This window comes from Pinus tabuliformis, chromosome 9, assembly GCF_031772625.1.
Source record: "Pinus tabuliformis cultivar Carrire ecotype Pingquan chromosome 9, CPIR1, whole genome shotgun sequence".
In the NCBI taxonomy this organism is placed as follows: Eukaryota; Viridiplantae; Streptophyta; class Pinopsida; order Pinales; family Pinaceae; genus Pinus; species Pinus tabuliformis.
In genome coordinates, this window is record NC_142307.1 from 761226609 (window position 1) to 761252381 (window position 25773).

The following is a 25773-nucleotide window of genomic DNA, read 5'->3' on the forward strand; positions in this document are numbered from 1 at the left end:
TTTTGTGATTGACATTTTAATCTCCAATCCAATAAAATTTGGATCATTGAATTAGCATAAAACTATGAACTATTATTTTTATGATAATTGAAAAAGTTAACATTGTTTGTTATTTTTAATAAAACTATGAACTATTATTTTTATGATAATTGAAAAAGTTAACATTGTTTGTTATTTTTAATATTGTGGGTTCGTGGAAATGAACATAACAAAAATAATCAATTTTTCTGCATCATGTTGTCCGTTTTTAAAATTATATTTTATTTGATAAAATAAATAAAAATGTTATTTAAATTATTAATATCTATACAAATATTAAACCATTATTAAATTAATTCCAAAGTAATTATGCAATTCATCCGTGCAAAGTAATTACATTTTTTTTTTCAAAAAGGCTCCCTAGTTTTCACAGGTTTCACTTTAATTTAACTCCGTCACTATGATTTAAGGTTAACAAAATTAATATCTTAGAAACATTTATTCCTGCAATGTTTCTGTTATATTAACAAATTTGAAACTATTATGGTATATTTGTTAATAATATTAATTTTTTTTTTAGTTATATATATATATATATATATATATATAATTAATTTAAATTTAAAATAAATATTAATATTTTTAAAATAGAATAAATTTACAATATTATATGTATTGTATTTGGGAAAAAATATTTTAATGATTTTTTATTTATTTTGAGTAAAAGGTCATTATGATGATGTAAATATTTTTTTTTTTTTTATAATGAGAAAGAGAATTTGTTACTTATAAGTTTGATCTTGAATTGTGGTATATATTAGTTAGTACATGGTTATATTTTTAAAAATTATTCGAAACTCTTTTTATCTAATTATCTTACCAATTTTCAAAAGAGACTTTAAATTAGAGAACAAAAATGAAAGGTTTTGTGGGTATATACCTTAGAAAATTAACCCACCAAAAACAAATTGAATATCATATAATAATTAGATGATAATTCAATCATTTATAAGTTAACACATTTAGCCATAAGGAATAGGAGAATTCTTGATTTGGCCATCGATTTCTAAATCTCCTAATCTTAAGGAAAGTGGGAAATATATCCATATTAAGTAAAGTGAGAAGGTCAAACTAAATTATAAATTTTCCAATCTTATTTTATACCTTTCATTAACACATAATTGTGCATATTTATTGAGATCAGAGGGAACATGGATGTTATAGAACCTTTTTTCTACTTTGCTAATTATTTTTATAAGAATTTCTAATGTTTTGTTCTGAAGACTATTGTTGGTGTCCAGGTATGAACAATTTATTCACCCCTTTTCCATCCGGGTGTGTATTCTTTTCAAGGAAACATGCAAGGTATATGCAGGGGTATGGTTTGTCATGGACCAAGGGTTCGTTATTACCAAATCAAAGCATTGATGAAATAGAAATAGAAACTCAATTACAGAACTTAAAAAGGTATTCACAGTGATCTAAAGAATCTATAACAACAATCAATAAATAAACATAGCAATGAACAATACACACATAACAAGAAAAATGCAGCACCTGATTAGAAGAGCAGGCCTAGCTCTCTGGTCAAGGATACATTACTCATAACGAAAGATAAAACAAAAAAGGGGTTGTATTTTATTAGTTTGAACAATGTTGTTACAATATAATGCAGGGTCTGGCTAACCCCTCATACAGGAATGACCCATATTTTATATAGTACAAAGGGGAGTAACATCTCTCCCCAAAACCTGGCAACTATATGCCTAAAGATATACATCAATTCAACACAGCACCAGTGTCGAGACAGCAAGAACAGGAATGATCCAAAGTAGGTTGAGAACAACTGCAAATCAGTTATGTTGTTTCATTGTGGTCGATTAGTTGTTGTGAATCGTGGAAATGCTACGATATGCCATGAGGTTAACACCTGCGCTCCAGAATCTGCTGCCATAAGATGTTTTAGTGGTTCACATAGGCAAAACCCTCATGACTCTACATTAATTAAATACCCCAAGAGACAAAGAAATGGGAATTACCTCATAGTTTTACATAGTAAATATATGCGAATGAATACAAAAGGGATGAAAAGAGGAGTGGAAATGCAGTAAAAATATAGGCTGATTTGGTGCCCAACATCTCCCCCCAACTAGCCTTCTAAGCGTCCTTGTGAAAATTGTTGTCTTCATAGGTCTGGGTTGGATAGGCTATGTACTTGATGAAGCCGGACGAGATCGTATTCATCAGCGATTTCTATTCCTGGAATCTTAAACCCCTCTAAGAGAAGAACTTCCTTCCACCAATCATTTGGTACGTTATATGCTAGGGTGTAGTGCTCTGCTGGCAACCAAATGACAAGGTACTAAAATCAAATTCCCATCCACTAGACCCCATATGTTTGGATGCATGCCACGTATCTTGGCACCCTATTAAGTGCTCGTGCAAAATTTGGTGCTACAAACGGTTCTCTGTTCCAAATAGATGTGGGTGACATTATCCACATTTTCTGACAACTATCTAGGGCCTCAACTTGAAATGTGACTAATTTCTTGACACAGAGATCAATGCACCACTTTTGTGTCCTCAACATCTGTTCCCTATTCCCCATAATTTCTAAAAAGGTAGTGTGCTTATTGTACATATTCACTGATCTCTCGGGCTCTCCTCTTACCATAAAAGGCTTCATGAGCTGATTTGAATCAAACGTATTAGAAGCCTTCTACCAGCTTATCTCATTGAAAGTGTAAGAGGTAAGGGCCATTAAATGAATGTCCCCCACATATGAAACCGGATTAAATTCTCTATCAACACGCAGGAGATACCCATGCATGTAAAGCTAACACTTCAAATGCTGAGTTGGCACATCATGGGCTCTCAATATCCGGAGGAACTGTACACCATCCTCAATCTCATGACTAATTTATTGGATTTCAGAGATCTGTGGCTTGAATCTTTTGAATCATTGACCGGAGAATCCATAGTTTTAACATTTTTGTACCAACGTTTCAAATCCCAAATGGGATCCATCATCAGGATATAAGAATGATGATAACAGAAGAGCAACAAAGAAGTAATAAATAGTGAAATTTTTAGAAGAACATACTGTCAGCTGTAATAATCATTAATTAATTTAATTAATTTTATATAATTTAATATTAATTTGTTTTAATAAATTACTAATATTTTATTATTTTAAATTTTTGGAAAAGTTCATAAATTCATACCAAACCTAAAGATTAAATAGGGACTAAACTAAGACTAAAGAAAGCCTAATAAATTAAAAAAAGAAATAATTTCAACATAAAATTAAAATAATGTATTAACCTAATTTATATTAACAATTATAAATAATAAGTATTTGTAATTGATTAATATAATAATTAATATATTAATTAATTGTTATATAGAAATTATTTTATTTTAAGGAAAATAATGCTAACTTAGCATTATTTTCCTTAAAATAAAATAATTTCTATATAACAATTAATTAATATATTAATTATTATATTAATCAATTACAAATACTTATTATTTTTAATTGTTAATATAAATTAGGTTAATACATTATATTAATTTTATATTGAAATTATTTCTTCTTTTTAATTTATTAGGCTTTCTTTAGTCTTAGTTTAGTCCCTATTTAATCTTTAGGTTTGGTATTAATTTATGAACTTTTCCAAAAATTTAAAATTATAAAATAATAGTAATTTATTAAAACAAATTAATATTAAATTATATAAAATTAATTAAATTAATTAATGATTATTACAGCCGACAGTATGTTGTTCTAAAAATTTCACTATTTATTACTTCTTTGTTGCTCTTCTGTTATCATCATTCTCATATCCTGATGATGGATCCCATTTGGGATTTGAAACGTTGGTACAAAAATGTTAAAACTATGGATTCTTCGGTCAATGATTCAAAAGACTAATTTATTTTTGGATTCTTTCAAAATAGAAGAAAAAAAAAATTTCATGCAAAAATAAAGAATAATTGGAAGCGAGAGGGTGACATGCCATTACCGCCTGTGCTAAATTGCGCATCTGTTCTTTGTCGGCTTTCAATTCTGCCACTTACCTTTCCAGCTGCTCCACCTTGAGTTGTTGCTTTGCATACCTTAATCACATTATATCTATGTGCTCCACATATTCAAAGATAGTTGTGGATGCTTGTTCTTGGGCTTTCTTCACTTCGTTCTAATATCACATCATGGTGGATTTCTAGGTTTGTTCTTCAGCCGTCAAAGAAAACCCATGGCCTTCAAACTAATACTCAATAGGGTCTATCTAAGGGGGAACAGATGTTGTTGCCACTCCATCTACCTATGTCTTCACTTCGGCTATTATGGCTTTGGGCTTCTTAGCCTGTCGCTTATATTTCTTCACATGTTTCTTCAACTGGTGCACCTGCCTTCTCGACTTCTTGACCTTTGTTTTGAGCTGCATTGTTTTTTTGAGTTTCCTTTAGAGCTACTCCACCTTGAGTTGTTGCTTTTCATACCTTAATCACATTATATCTATGTGCTCCACATATTCAAATATAGTTGTGGATGCTTGTTCTTGGGCTTTCTTCACTTCGTTCTAATATCACATCATGGTGGACTTCTAGGTTTGTACTTCAGTCGTCAAAGAAAACCCATGGCCTTCAAACAAATATTCAATAGGGTCTATCTAAGGGGGAACAGATGTTTTGCCACTCCATCTACCTATGACTTCACTTCGGCTATTATGGCTTTGGGCTTCTTAACCTGCCGCTTATATTTCTTCACATCTTTCTTCAACTAGTGCACCTGCCTTCTCAGCATCTTGACCTTTGTTTTGAGCTGCATTGTTTTTTTGAATTGAAGCTGATATTTCTGCTTAATAGGCAACCTCCATTTTTCACACAATTCTACCCATTCTTGTCTGACCACCACCTCATTTGGTACTCCAGCTGGTTGGACAGGTGGTGGATTACTCGAGGGAGTATCCACATGATTAATCGACAGGGCTGCTTTGCTTGGTCTCTCTTCCTTGGGAGAAACCACTTCCTTACTGACTCCTACCCCAACCCGCTATGAAGCTATCTTAGTAGGTGGTGAACTCACTTTATTGGTGTCCATTGGTGTTTCAGCCAAAATTTCCCCTCCAGGTTCCCTTGTTTCAGAAACACCTATCTCTTCCTCTCTTCTAGGTTCCTCAGAAAGACCTCTCTGGAAGTATGTTACCAACAAACCTATGGCAGCTAGTTCCTGATTTTTCCCACAAAAATTCAAAATTGGCAGAATGGAAAAATCCTACTCTATGTGTCGTGAAGAGTGAGACATCCTCATCCCTTTCGAAATCGAGAAGTAAGAGGAGAATTGAAAGAATTTTCCTACCTGATCTATCTTGGCCCTGGTTGTGGCCTCAAGCTCTTTCCCTCTATCTGCAACATCTCTGCTCTAGGTTGGAACCCCTATTTGTGCACTCCCCCGTTCAGAGGTTGACGTTGGTTCTTGTGGAGCAGCATCAGTCTCAACATCTAATTCCTCTGCAATCTCTAGGGCTAAATAGGTTGATGGTGGTTCTTGTATAACACCACCTTCTGTATCCAACAATTCTTGACACGAAGTTGGCATTGTTTCTTCCAGCACGGGATTAATAAAAATGGATTCTTTCATCATTATGCCAATTACGTCCATTATACCCATAGCCTCTCCTTCTATTGGCCCCACGGTTCTTTCAGCTTTAGGCCCCTCTCGTCTTGGTTCATCTTCCTCCATCGGTTCCACAGTTGAGGGTGGTTCTTGTGGGACACCCCCAACCACAATATTAACAAATTCTTCCACCTCAGCCTGATGTGGTACCTCTTCCCTTATTACAGTGCTATTGATTTGCTCCATTGGCTCCATAGTCGAGGCTGGTTCTTCTAAGACAACCTTGGGTGAGGTGCTGGTGACCCCTTCTATATCAACCCTTTGCTACAATACTTCTTCTTCCATCGGTTCTATGGTCGAGGCTAGTTCTTATGGAGCAGCCTTGACTATACTTTTTGGTTCACGGTCCCGATTTTGTTCCAGCCCCTCAGGTTCAATCTCTATTTCTTTTCGTTCTTCTTGATCTACATTTTCATCCTCTACTCTGGGTTCTTCCTCCATCACTTTCAGCTCTTCTTCTCTAGTAGCTCTAGTGGATGCTATCTCTTCTTGTGTAGAATCCTGGAATGTTTCCCATGGGATTCGAAGTCGATCGATTGCATGCATGACTAATAGTTGGACCAGCCCATGGTTGGTAATGACTGTTGTTAGTGTCAGTCTTTGCAGCCTTCCTCCAGTGATCAAACATACTCTTAAAAAGTGATTTTAAGGTGTGAAGGTAAAATCAGTGAGTCTTCAACTAAAATTTTGTCACTAGGTATTACGTCTAGCGTTTGCTTTCACTCCTTTCAAATTTGTCCAAATGTTGGTCCATGTCACCATTCAGCTGAGTGTACCATCATTCAGAGGGTTTTCATCATCATGTCAAGTTCCACTGGGTCATTTTACACCTTGTTCATGCTTCAGTTGTGCCTAGGTAAGGTTCATTTCCCTCTCCTAGGGTTTTGAAGGTAATTTCTCTTGGATGGTCAAATCATTAGAAAAAATTGTATCCTGATATTCATACACCTTCCCCTATCCTTAATGCACCTTATTAAACACTTCCCATCAATGAGATCCCCCAAATTCCTCATTTTTCCACAATCCCTAGTTTCTTGCTACAACCTAGCAATTTTCTAGGTTGGGCCTGTGTTTAGCACTTTTGGACCCGTTCCCCTCACTCAATCTTTGAAATTCCACTCTCCCCTCCTTCCTAACATCCCTCCCTACTTCCCAAAATTTTCTCAAGAATTTATAAGCCCCTTATCCCCTTCATTTCGCTTCATTTCGACAAATCCCCTGTTCCACACATTGGGATAGGTTTTACTCCAATGATGTTTCTGAGCAATAAAAGATGAATTTGGGAAAAATGAGAGGAGAGAGATTTTTGTCCACAATAGGCCAATGAAGAAAAACCTCCTTCACTTTTTACACAGGTATCATGGTTTTAGAGAAATGTCAAAAATATAGTTGCCTCGGGAGAATTGATGCACCTCTGAAGTGACCTTGGGAAAATCAAGTTTTCTCCTTGCTTGGTTGACCAAATGAATTTCTTGATGAGTCAAATGATAACTAGACACAAATATATTTCCAATGAGCTATCATGAGCTCAATTTGGAGTTGAGGAAGATCTTCAAAAGTTGACTGCAACAACACTTTGCCTTTAGGCAGCTGCATTTGGCACATTTTGACTAGTCTTGGGAGGTTTCATTTTTGATAAAGAAAATGAACTCCAAATTAAAAAATTCTAGTTGGGTTGGAAATTAGACTCAAAGATATTTCCAAAGAGCTATCCCATGCCTAATTTTGACACAAGGAAGGCCTCCAAAACTGTCCTGTAAAAAGCATTATGCACTAGGTGGTGGCGCGGTGCATTGGGCAACTAGCGCGGCACACATAACTAGCGCGACGCATTGGGCTGCAATTTCCAGGGAAAATTTACACTGGCATGGCGCATAGAGAAATCACGGTGCATTGGGTTTGAGGCGCGGTGCGTAGAGCTTCCAAGCCCAAAATCTTCACCAATTCATTCCAAATTTCCCAATATGCTTGGATCATCACTTTTGCAAGTAGGTAGAGCCTCCATCACTGTTTTTTATGCAAGTTTGGTGCATGTTTCATGGTGGTTGATGAATGGTGATTGTTTAAAGAAAACAAACCCTATCTCTTCAAAATTTTCAAAGGAGATTGCTACTAGGGTTTTGATTGACTGTTTCGCTACCAAGTCCATCCTTTAAATTCCTCCATCACTCCCTTACCCCATTTTTCTATTGACTCCTTGTTCCTTAAGCTCTCCTACCCCCTAAAATCACTAATCCCATATCCCCATTCCCATTTCCCAAAATCCCACATGAAAATTCCCAAACCCTAGTCCTATACTAAAAACTCCCAAACTATTCTCTAATTCGCTATTCCCTTAATTAAACCCTACCCCAACAATCCCTAAATCCCTCACTATTTTCTCCCTCCAATCCCTTATCTCATTTTTCCCTTGTTGACAAAAGTCAAGAAACATCACAGTCACTTACTTCTCATCAAGGCAGCTCCAAGATAGTTCATCCACTAGCAAAGATGGCATATGATCCTTTATATGACTGTGATGAAGAGACATACACTAGAGCAAAGAAATAAGCAGCTTGAGATCAGCAAGAAATCATGGAGTTACAAAACATACGAGAAAATCACCAAGCTGCCCAAAGGAGGAGAGTGGAGTTCACTTCACTTGAATGAGAGATCAATACCGATCGAGAGTCATGGCTTGAAAAAGCCAGCATCCACTTAGAGAGATTGTTGGAGAAGGCCAACAAGGAGAAAAACTTGTTGAGGCACATGGCCTACCATTACTTGGTGAAAAACAAAAGTTGCAAGGCGAGAATCAAGAGTTTGAAAGCAAAATTGAAGAAGGCATCTAAGAGGCAAAAGGAGCATGATCGACATCAGATATTGGATGAGGCTTCCTTGGCTCAATATAGCTCTTGATAGAGAAGACTCAGCCCAAATTTCAAAATATTTGGAGCAGTTTTTGCGTTTTGGAAATTTTTTGGCACAAAAACATGATTTTTTGCCCTATGCGTTGCACCACGTGGTGCTCGCTTTTACTAGGAGCATACAAATCACAAAAACTCAACATATTTGGATTTTTCATGAAAAAAATGCATGCTCACAAATGGCCAAGAAATTTTGACAGGTTTTTTGCCCCCCAAAAGGTCAAAAACACCCTAAAAATGGCCATTCTGCCCCTATTTTGACACACAAGAAGTAGTGTTGGGATAACTGCGTTTTGGAGGGGCAAATGGAGGAAAAATTGAAAACTTCCACTTGGGTTCGAAAGTAGAAAGGCATACCTTTCCAACAAGAACACTTGGATAAAATTTTGACATCAGGAAGGCCTCCAAGATTGGGTCCAAACAGGTGCTACTCATAGAGAATCAGGCGCGGCACATAGAGGAAAATTTGCTAGTTTCCCCAGCTTTTACCGGTTTGACTTTTTCATCTTCTTAATGTCAAGTTTGTGATGTAATTTAATGTACAATGATGGATCATGATATAAATATGTAAAATTTTCACTTATGGAGATAGATTCATCCATGAAAAGGTAGTTTGCAACTGAATGAATCAGTTTCCTAGTTTATAGAGGAAAATTGTTCCACTGCCTAATTTGTAGTTATCAGTTTAGAAATAGTTGGAAGATCTCCTAAATTCATGAGCTCGACCCCTAAAGTCTAGGATGAGTTTTTGTTTGCCTGTATCTTATGTTTTTCAGTCATTAGCATGGTTGGACTTTTGAGAAAGCCTTGAGCTTCATTGTACACTCATATCAGCATTTGGCTAAGGAATTGAGACCAGGATTTGTAGCGCTCTTTGGGATCCATGTGGAAATTTGTCTTGGTACAGTGCTTTCTTTTGTAATTGCAAATTTTCTTATGTTCTATGTATGCCATTCTCTATCTTGTTTCTTCTTAACTAAACAAACAAGAGTGTAAGTAGAATCCATTGAAATTGCAGTGCTCTACTTGAGGTTTGCTTTAGTTTCTTGATTTTTTCAGCTGTTTGGAGAGGATCCATGACTTTCCTTTCCCTCTTTAGCTCCTCACCTGTCTAATCCTTCCATCTCATTCAAATTGAAGTGCCAAAAACAATTTCATACCTTGCCCCATTAAGATCTCTGTAGAACTGAGCCTCAATCCCCGCACCCAAAATCTACCTTTCCATCTGAGCCAACAAAATCATCATTTTATTCAATCAAACTCTCTTGTACATATACCTAGCCTAAGATCAGTATCTCTATCAGTCATCTCAAGCCCTCATCGATCATTATTTGCTGAGATTGAAGCGGAGAGAGCCCTCTCCAGGCTGAGCGTGGTTTGATGTTGACCCTGGATCCTACCTTTTCAGCCTGAGGTAAATCTAGACACTAACAACTGTCACAACTTGTCGTGAATGCCGAGCATATTGTGCCATCAACTGGAGACTTTTTAATATGAAGAAAGGCATATTCAATTAGAGGGCTTCCGACTGTGGGAACCAGAGGTGAGTTAACATTCTAAAATGATATTTAAACATGATGGTATACCTCGCCTCGTAGGTTATATATCTCACTACAAAACCTGATACCTCACCCCATGGGTGTGGCAATGAATTCTAGTCATACACCAGACCTTTCTGGACAACATTCTCTCTGGCTTGCAAAAATGATTTGGGAAACTCTGGTAGGGAGGTTCTTCGTGATAACCATCTTTGCCCCTGCTAGGGTAGCCCGCTGACCTCTGCAATGGTTCCCTCTGTAACAAGGATTTCTATCCCTCAGACCCAAGAGCTCCCTTCCTCTAAATTGAGTTCAAATTCAATCGCAATTACCTTATTAAACCCCTGCAACATGTCGAGATAGATGTTCCACTGTGCATTTTTAAAAACTTTCTACAATTCCTAATTATTTTAGACCATTTTCGTATCCTCCAGATCATGGAGCACAACCAACCCACCCATCACTATATGAATTGGATCAACATGATGGATACAATTGGTTGGTAGGGGGAGAGTAACAATAATACAAATTGATGATGGCAATAATATTAGCATGGTGACCACAAGGCAAAAGAATGATAATAATGGATGGTACACCTTGAAAAACACAGCAAACAATGGTAGGGTATGGCATTACAAGTGAATGATTATGGTGATTGAATATAGCATACTGGGGAAATGACCGATAAGGTTTCTGGCATACGATTTCAAATTCCAATGCATCGAAATCATGATTACAAAATCACAATATTTTTGTTTTTCATTCGCATTAGATTTGGTAATGATGTGATATAATTACACTTTTAGGCATGTCATCTTTTATTTATAATGGGACCCCCCAACTTAAATGCAGTCGTTTGCAGCACGTACCGGTCTCTTCTTTGGAATATTTTAACTAAATCCATAAGAGTCAATGAAGGCGTACCTGATGACCTACTTGGCAATCGAGTAACAACAAAAATAACCAGTGGAGTAACAACAATGGTGGAGTAACGGGGCTGACAGAGTAATAGCACCGATGGAGTAACAACATGGCAGAGTAACAGTAGCAACAGAGTAATAGTAGTGGCAGAGCATCAACACCGATGGAGTAACAACACTGATGGAGTAACAACAATGACGGAGTAACAACACCGGTGGAGTAATAGCAATTGTGGAGTAATAACACCGACAAAGTAATAGCAATGACGAAGTAACGGAACCGTCAGAGTAAAAATAATGGTGGAGTAACAACACTAATGCAGTAACAACACTCTTGGAGTAACAACAACCACTATTACTCAAAAAATATCTCAGTTTCTCCTTATAATAATTAGGTTCTTATTTCTGCAAAAAGACAAACAAGTAAGTAGTAACAACATATTATTATTATCATTATTATATATATAAATCTATATCTATATATATAAACAGAAGGCAAAGAGAGTATTCTTTGCACCAACAACCATCAAACCAGATGTATCAAAACGATGTTTGATGAAGGCATCCTTAAAAGTTGGGCGATGGTATAACTTTCAATGGTGTCCGTTCACGAGGAAGGAAGTATGATTTTCATCTACTGTAACCAATATTATTGTTTCATTGTCAAATACAACATCCACTTCATAGGGTCCCATCCAATGAGTGAAGCATCCCTTTAAAATATTTGAACTGGGAGTCATAGAGCAATGCCCAGTCCCATATATGAAACACCTTATTCTTGATAAATTTATCATGACATTTCATTTTTTGTTGTTGGTTAGCAGTGGTTCTCTAGACAGCTACTGAGCAAATCTCGTCTAACTCATTGAGTTGTTATAGCTGATGTTTCTGGGCCTCTGATGAGTCTAACAGCACTTCCAATGCTGTTTTGAGCATACTGATATTGAACTTTACTGGAAACAAGGGGGATTTCCCATAGACTAGCTCAAATGGTGAAAACCCAGTTGTATTCCACCATGTCGTCCTATATGCCCAAAGAGCTTCTGGAAGTTTCTACGACCAATCCTGGCAATGACTTGCTACAGTTTTTGTCAAGATATTTTCCAATAACTTGTTTGTATTTTCTACCTGTCCATTCGCTTGGGGATGGTAAGGAGGTGTCACTTTGTGTTTAACCCCATATTTCTACATAAGCCTCCCTATCATGTGGGATGTGAACTATGTTTTTCCATCTGAAACAATTTCTCTTGGGGTACCATATTCGGCAAAAATCTCTTCAAAAAGGAAATTTGCAACCACCTATTCTGTTGCCTTTTAAACCGCTCTGGCTTCCACCCACTTAGTCACATAATCAGTGTAGACCAGGATGTGAACCTTATGGTGAGAAGGTGGGTTGAAGGGCCCAATGAAATCGGTGGCCCACTTTTCAAAAGGTTCAAGGACTATCTGGGGTTGTAATGGCATTTCATCTGATTTCCTAGGTTGTCCCATCCGTTGACAATTGTCACATCTTCAGACATAATCTCTAGCATTGAGAGAGATAGAAGGCCAGCAGTATCGCATTTGCAACACCTTGTGGCCTATTCTTTTATCTGCAAAATGTCCTCCACAAGTTCCACTATGGGCGGCCTTCAATATCTCATAGATATCATCCTCTAATAAACAACGCTAAATCTGTTGATCAACCCCTATATGAAAGAGGTATCCTGCCATCCATGAATATCAGGTATTATGATGAATAATTTTTCAATGATCCTTATATGAAAAATGACGAGGTACATTCCCTGTAGCAAGATAGTTAGCAATATCTGCATACCACAGAATGTTAGCGGAAATTGCAAAGAGATATTCATCTGGAAAGCTATCTTTGATAGGTGTACCTTCGACATTATTTTCTAACCTAGACAGAAAATCAACAACCACGTTGTCCTTCCCTGGTTTATCTACTATGGTAATGTCAAATTCTTGAAGTAGCAAAAGCCATCTTGTAATATGACCAGGAGTAATGGGTTTATTCATCAGGTACCTGATGGCTGCATGATCAATATGTACAAAGGTGGGGTAACCAGTGATATAGTGCCGGAACTTGTTGATGGCGCAAATGAAAACAAGGAATTATTTTTCACTCCCTATTTAGTTTAACTCAATAGGAGCCAAGTTCTTACTAACATAGTAAACTACATATGGTACCTTATCCACTTGCTGCCCCAAAACTGCCCCAACTGTTATCTGCGAAGCATCTGCATGAATATGGAATGGTAGTGCCCAGTATGGCCCTATAAGGATCAGAGCACTACAGACCAGTTCCTTGATCTTCACAAAGGTTGTACCACCGTCATCTGTCCACACAAAGTCTTCATCTTTTGTCAGTAATTGAAAAAGAATATGTGTTTTCTTAGCAAAATTTTCTATAAAGCACCTGTAATAATTAGCGCAACCGATAAAGCTACCTACCTGAGTGGGTGTTATGGGTATTGGAAAATGTTGTATTACCTTTATCTTAGTTGGATCAATCCAGATTTCTACAGCTGAAAGAAAGTGTCCTAGGACTATTTCTTCGGTCATCATCATAGGCAATTTTTTCATACTTAAAGAGACATGCGCCTGCTTGCATCTTTCAAGAACTTTCTCTAGCTTCCCCAATGCTTCTTCAAATGAATCTCCATATGCTATGAAATCGTACATATAAATCTCAACACTATCATGCATCAGATCAATAAAATCCATAAAATTTCCCTCAGAAATGTTGCAAGTGCATTACAGAGACCAAATGGGAGGACCCGATCTACGAACATTCCCCAACGGCATGTGAAAGTGGTCTTATCATGATCTTCAAGAGCTATCTGGATCTGGTTGTACCTACTAAATCCGTCCAGGAAGGAGAAAAACTTCTTCCGTGCCAACGTATCCAAAACTTGGTCAATGAATGGTAACAGAAAATGGTCTTTCTAAGTTGCCTTATTTAATTCTCTGTAATCCACACATATCTGCCATATACTGCTTTTTCTTAGGGACCATTACCAATGGGGAAACCCACTGGCTGTCTGAAATGGGGTAGATAAAGCCCATGTCTAATAGCTTTTGAAGCTCTTCCTTAACAATGTTTTTTAGAGTAGGGTTCATTCTCCTTTGGGGTTGCCTCACAGGACGATAGTCCTCCTTCATGTATATGTGATGGGTGCATATATTACCTGGAATCCTCTCCATATTTGAGTAGTCCCAGGCGAAGGCTTCTTTATGTTTCCGAAGAACATCCAATAGTTGTTTCTTCTAGGACGTTAATAGATCTGGATTGATATTCAAGGCTTTTCCTGGTTCTATTTCGACGGAAATACTGGCATGGGGCGCAATTGTAGGTAGCTCATCAAATCCATATGTTCCAATACTTTCTTGTGTCTCACAACTCAAGATGGACTCCAAGATTTGCTGATTTAAATCTGAAATAGAGCGTGGATCACTAATAAAGGTAGTAATTGTGTCATCTTTCATTTCAGTTTTCAGCTAGAGGGCCCATCCAATAGTAAGAACTAGTCTTAACTCCTCATTCTCCAATTCAGACCATTTCCTGGGTAAATATTTCTTGCAACCTATTGATTTTGCTGATGGGTTAGGTTCTGCGGGCGGGTATAATAGTAGATTCTTAGTGTTTTGTCCATTTGAAATGATCACAAGTCTTGATTGACACCCAATATAAGCATCTGCGGTTTCCAGCCACGGTCTTCCTAGAATCAAGGGATAGCCTCTAGCTGGAGATTGTGTTTGGAGTACTAGGAAGTCCACAGGGTAGTGCCATGAATCAACTAAAATTGTGATATATTCTAACTTCCCCACCGGTTTCACTGTAGATTGATCTACCAGCTCTAAAACTGTAGGTGTGTGTTTGAAGTTATGAAGACCTAATCCATGCATATTTTCAGTAGTGATGACATTTATATCAACACGCAAATCTACCACTACATTTGGAATTTCTACCCCATTAATTTTCATGATTAAAATTGGGTTCCCGGGATCCCCATACTTTACAGACATGGACCTTCCCATCATAAAATCTGATAACTTCCCCATTACATGAATGATGAGTGGGTCTTTTAATTTCATTTTAGGCTTCTTAGCACAATATTCCCTAAGCATTTTTGCATATATAGGTACGTCCCTCATAGCTTGTAGTAGGGGAATCTTGAAAAATGAATTTTGTAACTCCCCTAACAGGTCAAACTCAGCTTGAAGGGTTTTTTTACTCAAAGAAAACCTTTCTGGATAGGGCGGTTCAGCTTGGTGTTTTTGAGTAACTAGTGGTTGAGGAGGTGTATGATTTTTGTTGACTCGGTTTGGTTCCTCTTCAACCATTTCTATTTCTGTTTCCTCATTCTCAGTTTGTTCAATGATAGCTAGTGAGGGTTGAGCATCTACTATCCACCCAGATCATAAATTCATCTCATAGAATTATGCGGTAGAGATGTTGTATGAAGGTAGGTTGAGGGTGTCAGCTTGCTGAGCCCCTTTATTGTTAGGATCTGGATTGGGTTGGATGGGAAGTTGGGGACGAATAGGCTAATTACCAAGAGGCACATTAGATGGTAACTAAAGTTGTTGTTGTGGCATTGATTGGGGAAACTGCAGAGGAGGATAATGTCCCCACCAGTTCAGAGCCCATGAGGAATTCAAACTAGCTTGAGGAGCCCACTGCTGCGAAGGTGGAAGTTGTTATTAGGGCCACATGGGTGGCTAAGTCATGGACTGGGGACCCATATTAAAATTACTAAAATTTTGGGATGGATCCCGAAACATACCTTGATTTCCCATTGATGGCTGAGGTTGCCATGGCTTTTTAGGTCCCATAAAGTATAGCTGCTCCATCTCTTTACCTGTTCATTGAAAAACCACATTTTGTCCTGGAAAGGATGGGCATGAACTTGTTGCATGATTCCACTCACAGATTTCACACTCCTCTACAAAGTTTAATGAACATTCCCTCTATGGGTGTTTCTTCCTGCATGTTAGGAAAAATATAGCCATAGTTATTTCCAATCCTAGTTGTTTCTGTTTTACCTGCAACATGTCTATTTTTTTAGACAAGGTACTTAGGATATCAGTCCTCAAGCTATCCAATAGATTCCCAATTTCTGCTTTTGTAACACCTCCATCAGATACTTTTGTTGATTGAATCCCTTGTTTATTCCTTGCAACTCCCCTTGAGCACCGGATGCACAACTAGTAGATGGTGTCAAAGTTCTCCTTTGATATATCTCCATTTCCGAGTATATTTAACCATTCCAAAGAGTCATCTCGGAAGGCCTGGCGAAGGATAATTTTCAAAATGTCCTTATCCAGGTCAGAGTGACCTGATCTCTACAATGTTGATTTAAAGAGTTCCACACAATATTCAATATTTTCATCCTCTTTCTGTGTAAATTTGAAAATTTCTTCCTTAATATCTTGTGATTTACAGTAGTCCTGGTACTTTTCCAAGAAAGCAGTTCTCATCTCCTCCCATATGGTGATAGACCTTCCCCCAAGATCCATAAACCACCATAGGGCTGTCCCTTTTAGTGTAGCAGGGAATATTTCCATTTTTTGAGCATCTATTATATAATCATATCCTCAACACACAATGTTAAATTCAAACAAAAACGTGTCGGGGTCTTATGAAGTAAGCCCATGGAAATTGGGTAATGTTGTTAAAGGAACGAGCTTTGTTGGTGTGCCAGTCCCAAGATCCCCGATTGGGAAGTCAATAGTATAGGTTGTACGTGCCATGAATATCCTCTAATACTCACTCGGGATTTTAGCAGGTTCTGCAGGAAGGGATTTTATCACAGGGGTTCGAGTTTCCTTAACAATACACCCTCTGTCCTTTGGTTATAGAAGTGTCTCTACAATTTCTTCCTCGCTGTCATAGTGGCTTGACCCTTCAAATATCCTCTCTGCAACTTCTTCTTCCCTACTAGGATGGACCATTTCCTCAAATGTTTTTCTTGCAACTTCTTCTTCTTTTGTTACGAGCAACGGTACCCCTTTATCAATTGTATTGTTTCTTGTCTCTCTAGCTACTCAAAGGGCCTATTGTATCAAATCAGCAGGGGGTGCAGTGGACAACACTGGTTGATCTATATATTTTCCCTCAGATCTTGCCCATGCACCTAGCCTCACGGCTGCATGGGAAGACACCTCTGATTTAGCTTTTGCAATGATATGTTGGATATAAGTATTCCTTCCCAAATCCTGTCCTCCCTCCTTTGGGGCTCTCCCTCTGACCCTTTTATTTGGCTCTTTGTTCATACAAGTTGGTGTGGCGAAAGGTGTTGATACCAAATCACATTTCCCAAGACTTAGATTAGAGCTTCAAAAGACCATTCCCTCCCCAGGATGAGAGTTCATGTCGAAAAGAGAAAAGTTAATGGAAAAAAAATAGGAACCCAGGGTTTAAGGCTTGGAGCAGGGTGTCAATAGACTCCTCCCTCCCTAGGACAAGAAACCCAACAAGAAAAATAACGCACACATGAGAAAACCTAAGACTTGAACACCTGAAGTAGGGCGTCAAAGGATCCCTCCCTCCCAAGGCAAGAGATTGGGTTTCTCAAAACCAAAACAACAAATATGCTAGAGAAATCTAAGCTCAGGGCTTGGAGCAGGGCGTCAAAGGACACCTCCTTCCCCAGGGTAAGAGATCAGCACTAATAAAATAGGAAAATGATAAAAGCACAAAACAAACGAAATACCTACGCTCAGGACCTAGAGCAGAGTGAGAAATCTCGTTCTCTCCCCAAGACGAGAGATTGACCCTCTGGTTGATACAGATCGTGTCTTTCACATTGCTAGCCTCCTCGCAATGGTTCCAAAATGTTGGTGTCCAAGTATGAACAATTTATTTACCCCTTTTTGTACATTAATGTATCAATGTGGGTGTGTATTCTTTTCAAGGCAACACACAAGGTATATGCAAGAGCAGGGTTACAGTCTGTCATCTACCAAGGGTTCATGATTACCAAATCAAAGCATTATTGAAATGAAAGTAAAAAATCAACCATAGAACCTAAAAATATATTGACATTGATCAAAAGAATCTGTAACAACAATCAAGAAATAAACACATCAATGAACAATACACACATAACAAGGGAACACATAGCACCTGATCAGAAGAGAGGGCCCAGCTCTTTGATCAGGGCTACGTTACTCACAATGAAAGATAGAATAGAAAAAAGGGTTGTATTTTATTAATTTGAACAATGTTGTTACAATATAATGCAAGGTCTGGCTAACCCCTCATACAAGAATGACCCATATTTTATACAGTACAAAGGGGAGTAACATCTCTCCCTAAAACCTGGAAACTATATGCCCAAAGATATACATTAGTTCAACACACCACCAGTGCCGAGAGAGCAAGAACGGGAATGATCCAAAACAGAGTGAGAACAGCTACAAATCACTTATGTTGTTTCATCGTGGTCAATCAGCTGTTATGAATCGCGGAACTACTGTGATATGCCGTGAGGTCAACACCTGTGCTTTAGAATCTGAGGTCATAACATGTTTTAGTGGTTCGCATAGGCATCACCGTCATGACTGTACTTCATTAATTAAATATCCCAAGAGACGAAGAAAGGGGAATTACCTCATAGTTCTACATAGTAAATATATGTGAATAAATATGAAAGGGATGAAAAGAGGAGTGGAAATGTAGGAAAAAGATAGGCCTATTTGGTGCCAAACAATGACCCATTTACAAAATGATGAATAAAAATGAAAAAGTCTCACTAAATAGTAAGAGAAGTTACCTATTTTTCTTTTCTAACTAAATCCCATGATATATGCCACAATCTTCAACTAAATTATTTTGTAACTTTAGCTTCCTCAATGCAATGAAAGATGATGATATAAAAAAATAATCATGAAAATATAACATTTAAATAAGTAATGATGATTCTCGTTCTTAATATTTTATCAAATGTATTTTCCTGTTTTATTTTTAATTAATATTTGATTTCTTGAAAATAGTTGTTTGGCCATAATTTTTTTGTTTGTTGATTGTTTGGATAGAAGATCTATTGATATTGTTTGAACAAGTGTTGCATGCAGCCAGTAGTCCCTGCCGAGGTCTGCCACAACAACACAATACAAATGCTCTATGCAACATGTCTACGCACTCAATATAATTATCATATGTCCAATTATTCTAGTAATTCATGCTCATAATTTCACTCTATTACTGATCATATTAAGAGATCATAGAACTATTTGGTTTGAACCAAGTGCCCATCACTTATTCTGTAGCTTGTGCCAGAAAAAGGTTTTCATAGTTCAATGTAGTTATTTCCAAAAGGAGTCTTCAATAAAGAAAACGAAGTGCCTAGCTTTCTGTTTCGCTAAAAAGCTGTCTTCGTCGAAAAAACTTGCTACCTTCCCTGAAAGATCTTGTTGTCTGCATGGCATTGCAAATTCAATGTGTAATTTGTTCTTTGGAGAATTTGGGAACTATTGATTCTGTCCTTGGAAGAGAGCGCAGAGAAACTACAGCTCTTTCCCGCGAGGTATTTATTCAGAAAAGATGGAGACTATGATGCAAAGAAGTTTTTCCTTCTAACATGCCCTTGAAACCCTTGGGCATGCATCAAAGATGTGGATATTGGATTAGCTCCATCCATCTCCAGCCTGACAACTTCGCCGGCCGTTGCATAGAGAAAATCCCATGCATCAGTATTCTCTATCAAATCCCATGCATCAATATTCTCTATCAAAGGAGTTGTTGGCGGGGATGAGACCTGTTAAGGACCCTTCGAGCTTCCCCTGGACCAACTGCCAACTGCAGATAAGGTAGACTACGGAGACCTTGCCAGACTATTTGACTACATATCACGTTTTACTAAAAGAATTAGATATTATGTGTATGTTATGGGCTTAAATGAACAATCGTATAAATGGTCGAGCAGTAAAATATTCGCCAAATAATACAATTTTATAATGGTCCAGCAGTTAAAAAAAAAAGAGCAACTCTTCAGAAAGATTTTATAATACGATTCCCCTTCATAAAAGAAAATTATGATCTACGATAACATTCAAAGATGTTCGATATTGGCATCTTATAACGATTTTCTTTTAACAAGTACGTCATTCCAATGAAAGAAAAAGAAAATATGCTTTAGAAATGTTTTATAATACTATTCACATGATAAAGGAAAATTGTAATCTACGATAACATTATGTAATATTCATGGATAACTATAAAGAAAAATCTAAATAAATAAGAAAGATGTTTAGGGTAAAACATCAACTACATTTCCACATACCATTTTATGTTGAATAGTAGAGCAAGAGACCCAATTTGTAGCATCTCTTGCATCTCCCATTATACTCTACATATGCTCGGCATATGGTGATGATTGTCTTTCAAGTTTATGGCACAAATAACCATTGCAGTTTTCGCATAATTCATTGTCTTATCAACCTTGAATATGACTAATTTTTGTACTGGTATACTATGATCTCTAACATGTTTTGTGATCTAGATGTTGAAGTCCTATAGACTCCTAAAAGTTATCTTATGCGTAAGACATTTCTGAAACCCATATATAAACCTTCTAACTGTACTCATAAAGAAGGTCTACGTTGCAGATGGCATACTTGCCGAAATTTTTCCGAAATTATTTTTAAATGATTTGTATTACTCATAGTACAATACTGAAATTGTAAGAGTAATTTTTTATTTTGTAATAAAAAGATGTCGGCCGAAATTGTTTTTAAATTATTTTTGCAGATTTGTTTTTAAACGAATTGTATTGGTCAGAGTACAATGCTAAAATTGTAAGGGAAGTAATTTTTTTTATTTTTTAATAAATATATGTATTGTCTATTGTTGGCAAAGCAGTGGTGGTATAACCATGAATGGGAAAACAATGATTTCTTTTGAAATTTAGAAATCAGTAAACACCCAAATCCAAGGTGAGTAAACACTAACTCTTCTCATTTTAGTTTATGTCAATGCAAGATATAGTTATTGAATTAATTGTTCATTCTAAAATACAATACACGATATAAGACATTGAAATTTGTTGGTCATTATGAAATACACGATGTAATTACTGAATTAATTGCTCATTCTCAAATACGTGATATAAGACACTGAAGTTGTTATTCATAATTCGTTCATTCTAAAATACATGATATAAGACGTTGAACTTGTTATTCATAACTCGTTCATTCTGAAATACATGATATAAGATGTTGAACTTGATGTTCATAATGAAAGACATAAAAATAGATGGTTTTTATGGAGTTGGAGAGCATATTGAATTTTAATTATAAAAAGTCAGATTTATTTTTTAATTCTGTCACTTATTCGAAAGATCTATTGAAAGCTCTTGAAAAAGAAACCATTGCCATCTTGTCACTTCATGGATTCTTATGAAATATTGGGATTATAACATATCGCAACACCCTTTTATTACTTTAAGGACTCCTACGAAAGATTGACATTATGATGTATCCATTGTATTAAAGGATTGACATGTCAACGTCCAAGAAGAGCATGGTTGATCGATATCCATGCAAAGCATTGTTGAGACAGGTGGACCTATGTGGACCACCATTGATGATCGATATCCTGGCAAAGCATTGTTGAGACAGGTGGAAATCTATGCAGACCACTGTTGGCTCGAATAAGGAGTCAATTTTTTTTTTGTACTATAGTCATTGCTGCGTCATGAGCCATAGCCTTTATAGGATCAATTAGCTAGTCTATTCATGCCTCCTCTAGATTACAGTAAGCACAAGTTGGTTAAACCTTTACGATTGAGGCAAGGCGGTGCAACAAAACCTAAGGAGGATGAAACATATGTCCTTGGTATTTTTATTTGTCTGTAAATGGACTCCATCAATGCCCCTCACCTTCCCGAGGTCAGATTATGGTGGCTACAGAGGCCGAAGGTAGAGAGGTTGCATATCCAGTTTAAGAATAAATGCAAGAATTTTTTCAATCCGAGAAAATGGTATGTAATTGTTTTCCCAATTCACCCTGTTTCAATTCCCAAGCTATTCACCTCTGAAAGAGATAGAGGTTCAACCCAAATCAAGGTAAATCGTATAAGGAAACTAAGCTGTTTTCACACCTTGGGTTCCATTTAAAACCATAGCCAGCGCTCAGAATTAATTCTCTGCAATCTCCAGCTAATCGATAAACCCCTTAGTCCCTTGTGTTACGCTTTATTTAGCCAGAAAGAAAGATTCAGATTTATATCCGCTAAGAATCTTTGTTTCCGAGAAGCTTCTCTCACAAGAAAAAGAAAATAGAAAACTAAATAAAACCCTCAAATTCCCTACCAGTTGCAAGTTTTCCTGTGAACGCCTGCCTTTGTCCTGGTTTCACAAAATTTCTCCATTTTCTTTTAAATTCACTTTTGAGTTTATTTTAGAAGTGTTTTTAATATTTCAAAAGTATGATCTATATGTAAATCGAAGTAAATAAGTAAATTCATACAGAATGGCATAAATTCAAGTTCTTCTTATCAACCAAATGACCTCTTTCATGATGGCTGAATTGTGGAATAGTCTCCAGGAAAGGTACCTGTACTGAGGAACAATGCAATATCTGCAAGGTAGTCGGAAATAGCTTCAATTCTCAACAAGTAAGCATCCAGAAGTTTATCATCTACATATACTCCTGATTCTCCATATTCCAACCGAGATAAGTGATCAGGTCATACGTTGAGCTTTCTCGCCTTTACCACAACCTCAAAATCAAACTCCTGGAATAGGAGCAATTTTCCATAAATAATGGCCATCTTCTAGGACTCTGCTAGTTTCCTTCTGTAATATACGCCAAATCAAAGATTTTATTGTTTTGTGAGGAGAAGTCAGGAAATCATGAGCTTTTAAGGGCGGTTAAAAATTCTAATCAGAAAATTCTAATGACACAGGAGTTGCTCATTGCCATCGGAAAACAAAACGAAATAAATTTAAAAAATTAATGAAAATTAATAAAATAAATAATAAACATAGAATTATAATGAATGACACGGTGTTGCAATTTTCCAGGTAGATAGGAACACAAATTAAATAAATAATAAACATAAAATTAAAAAGAGTAAAAGAATGTGTAAGGACGACACACAAGGGTCACATGTAGCTCACGTTCCCCACCCCCACTTAGCCAAGCATCTAACCCGAGTTAGTAATTTATTCGCATGGAGTGCGTCATATTACTTTTGGACCTGGATCAATTTGGGACTGGGAAAGCATTGGAAATGTAACCACAGAAATCAAACCTGTCTATGACATTTTGTTGGGTAGAACACAACACAAGATACAGAAACTACATAAATCAAACCTGCCTAAGATTTTATTGGGAAGAACACACAAAATACAGAAACTACGAGCACAAAACTAAAGCTCATACCATGTCCTTGAACGAAGCCTTGTTGGCTTCTACTGCAAAAAACAAAAATTTTCTGATCAATAATACAACACAATACAAAACTCATATAAAAAATTATGTCCAACTCTTCCTCACCTTGCACAACGAACCTGTAGGCATCTTGAGAGGCAACATTCAGAGCACCAATCTGGTCAAAAACCACACACCCAGAACCAGCATCATAATCATCTACACAAACATCAGAAGGGGAGAAAAAAAATGAAAAAGGAAAAAAAAGTGAAGCCTGTACTTACCCCATCCACTTTGATAAAACCATTAACCACCCTGTTGAGAAGAGGATGGTCCAAGTCCACCAGAACATCCATGTTCGGACCATCAAACCGAACACTACCTCTTGGGTTCTCCATTGTGATAACCTTTTTCTTCACGTCTGTGGATTATTCTAATAGCCTGCAAACCATAACACAGTTACTGAACTCATAATTTTTTGATACCACAATACAAACAACTCACTGCATCAAAATAAAATCGTCAAGAAAATCATGGTAATCATGGTTGAAATTCATAGGGAATGATGAATATCACAGGGAATGATGAATATCAAGTAGCAGAATGTGTGTGTGAGGGCTAGATTGTAAGTGGAGCTTTCTGAGAGTGAACAAGAGATGAGAATGCATATTAGTAACGTGGCAATCAGTTTGGGCCACACTGCACACGTGTAATGACCGACCTAAGTTTCGAAACGGGCCAAACCAGCAGAACTTTGCTTCAACCAGCCTACTTAGGATAAGATGATATTGCAAACTTTGCCTCCACAACCTACTTTGGATAAGATGATATTGCGTCAATATTTTTGCATCGGGAAACGTGAAGGCTATAATAAGACCTCAATTGTTTTTCGAACCAAAAATTTTGATTAAAAGTTTGTTGAATGAAATTGGGAGCACTAAACTTAGGTTAAAATGCCAAAACACTGAAAAAAAATCGGTGAAAGTATAAACTAATTCTCGGTCAATGATTGATCGATCGTTAATCGTCCCAGGAAGGGACTAATAACGATCATTAATAATTGTTGAAGTTTTTTCAGATCATTTTTCAAGCTGAGTATAATATTACTTTTAAAATATGTTAGATTAAATTATTACATGTAAGTGTTTTAGTCTAATTTTAAATAGGTTTGAATTTTTTGACTTGAATTGTATAATTTATTTGTGTTTAAGTAAAGTGTTTTTCATAGATAAATTACTACAAGATAATTAATTAAGGTTGTTTTTTATTCATGGAATTATACCTATGTAGGTAGAAAAATTACTATTAAGCCATACTAGTTAGTTAACATAAATTCTTGTTTTAGCTAATTTGAGAATTTTTTTACTTTAAATATGACAAAAAAAATAATAGAAATCATGGCAATTTTTATGATATTTACGAGATTGAGCTCTTTCTTTTAATCTTTTGTATCATATTTTTTATTCATTTTTTAATCATAATTAGTGAGAGAAAGAGTGTTTGTACATTATATAAAATAATTAGAAAAAAAAGGGTATTAAGTAACTGTTACGTAGCTAAATCACAAATAGATAGATCAATGACTTAGAAATTATCCTCTTTGAGGGAGAAACCACTTTTACATTAAATAAATGAACAATTCTTGAATTATTCAAATGACAAAAAACTCCTTTCTATATATAGGAGTCGAAGGGGTCACAATGTAATCAGAGGTTACATAACAATGAAAATGTAAGGGCACCAAAATAATAATAGTGGTGTTCTATGGGGCACAGTAATAAAAATTTGGGGGCTACATGGGCATAAAAATAGAAATAAGAAGGAGGCTATGCTAACAATAGCGTTAAGGGGCTACACTAGTATTATAGGTACTTAACATGCCCCTCTCCTTCAAAAAAGTGTGTCATCAACACTTCAGTAGTTTTGGATGCTTCTGTATAAAATTCTCGTCCTCCCATGTTGAATATCCAATGTCTAATTTCTTCAACTTGATGTGATACTATGAAATTAATGAATTTCACAATTGTCAAGTTCTTGTTTCCGTGACTGCTTCAACTTCCACTATGATTTTTTCTTCCTTGTCAATTTCTGGGAATATTTTTTGAACTTGGATCTTGTCACCTATAACCTTCTTTAAGCATGCTAAGAACAAAATAAATGTTAATAATGATTTCATAGACTCCAAATTTGTAGTGAATACCCACCATATAGATATATCCATGAGTTTCATCTAATACCTTTTCACCATTAAGAAGCATTTCTTCTAGCAGATTTGTCAAACATTTCATCAAATCTTCCATGTCTCCTTTTAAACCATACTTCAAATCATCCATGTCGCATTTCATTTTTAATTCTACACCATCTATAT